Raw genomic sequence first — 2,173 nt, 5'->3', positions numbered from 1 at the left:
GATTGCGGATGAGCAAGGAGGTTTCAGAGTGGGTAGGGGATGTGTAGATCAAGTGTTTACATTGAAGCATATATGTGAACAGTATTTAGATAAAGGTAGGGAAGTTTTTATTGCATTTATGGATTTAGAAAAGGCATATGATAGAGTGGATAGAGGAGCAATGTGGCAGATGTTGCAAGTATATGGAATAGGTGGTAAGTTATTAAATGCTGTAAAGAGTTTTTATGAGGATAGTGAGGCTCAGGTTAGGGTGTGTAGAAGAGAGGGAGACTACTTCCCGGTAAAAGTAGGTCTTAGACAGGGATGTGTAATGTCACCATGGTTGTTTAATATATTTATAGATGGGGTTGTAAAGGAAGTAAATGCTAGGGTGTTCGGGAGAGGGGTGGGATTAAATTTTGGGGAATCAAATTCAAAATGGGAATTGACACAGTTACTTTTTGCTGATGATACTGTGCTTATGGGAGATTCTAAAGAAAAATTGCAAAGGTTAGTGGATGAGTTTGGGAATGTGTGTAAAGGTAGAAAGTTGAAAGTGAACATAGAAAAGAGTAAGGTGATGAGGGTGTCAAATGATTTAGATAAAGAAAAATTGGATATCAAATTGGGGAGGAGGAGTATGGAAGAAGTGAATGTTTTCAGATACTTGGGAGTTGACGTGTCGGCGGATGGATTTATGAAGGATGAGGTTAATCATAGAATTGATGAGGGAAAAAAGGTGAGTGGTGCTTTGAGGTATATGTGGAGTCAAAAAACGTTATCTATGGAGGCAAAGAAGGGAATGTATGAAAGTATAGTAGTACCAACACTCTTATATGGGTGTGAAGCTTGGGTGGTAAATGCAGTAGCGAGGAGACGGTTGGAGGCAGTGGAGATGTCCTGTTTAAGGGCAATGTGTGGTGTAAATATTTTACAGAAAATTCGGAGTGTGGAAATTAGGAGAAGGTGTGGAGTTAATAAAAGTATTAGTCAGAGGGCAGAAGAGGGGTTGTTGAGGTGGTTTGGTCATTTAGAGAGAATGGATCAAAGTAGAATGACATGGAAAGCATATAAATCTATAGGGGAAGGAAGGCGGGGTAGGGGTCGTCCTCGAAAGGGTTGGAGAGAGGGGGTAAAGGAGGTTTTGTGGGCAAGGGGCTTGGACTTCCAGCAAGCGTGCGTGAGCGTGTTAGATAGGAGGGAATGGAGACGAATGGTACTTGGGACCTGACGATCTGTTGGAGTGTGAGCAGGGTAATATTTAGTGAAGGGATTCAGGGAAACCGGTTATTTTCATATAGTCGGACTTGAGTCCTGGAAATGGGAAGTACAATGCCTGCACTTTAAAGGAGGGGTTTTGGGATATTGGCAGTTTGGAGGGATATGTTGTGTATCTTCATATGTGTATGCTTCTAGACTGTTGTATTCTGAACACCTCTGCAAAAACAGTGATAATGTGCGAGTGTGGTGAAAGTGTTGAATGATGATGAAAGTATTTTCTTTTTGGGGATTTTCTTTCTTTTTTGGGTCACCCTGCCTCGGTGGGAGACGGCCGACTTGTTGAAAAAAAAAAAAAAAAAAAAAAAAAAAATGTATATAGATATATATATATATATATATTTATATAGATATATATATATATATATATGTATATAGATATATATATATATATATATGTATATAGATATATATGCAGGCATGCATAAGCGTGTTTGATAGGAGTGAATGGAGACAAATGGTTTTTAATACTTGACGTGCTGTTGGAGTGTGAGCAAAGTAACATTTATGAAGGGGTTCAGGGAAACCGGCAGGCCGGACTTGAGTCCTGGAGATGGGAAGTACAGTGCCTGCGCTCTGAAGGAGGGGTGTTAATGTTGCAGTTTAAAAACTGTAGTGTAAAGCACCCTTCTGGCAAGACAGTGATGGAGTGAATGATGGTGAAAGTTTTTCTTTTTCGGGCCACTCTGCCTTGGTGGGAATCGGCCAGTGTGATAATAATAATAAATAATATATATATGTATATATATATATATATATATATATATATATATATATATATATATATATATATATATATATATATATATATATATATATATATATTTATATATGTAAAGAGAGAGAGAATTGAAACACTCAAGGAGCTAGTTTTGAAAACTAAACCCATTTTTTTTTTCAGTACAAACGAAATCTA

This window comes from Cherax quadricarinatus, chromosome 63 (genome assembly GCF_038502225.1).
Source record: "Cherax quadricarinatus isolate ZL_2023a chromosome 63, ASM3850222v1, whole genome shotgun sequence".
NCBI lineage: Eukaryota > Metazoa > Arthropoda > Malacostraca > Decapoda > Parastacidae > Cherax > Cherax quadricarinatus.
The sequence above is the reverse complement of the archived record's forward strand: the minus strand, read 5'-3'. Positions refer to the sequence as shown.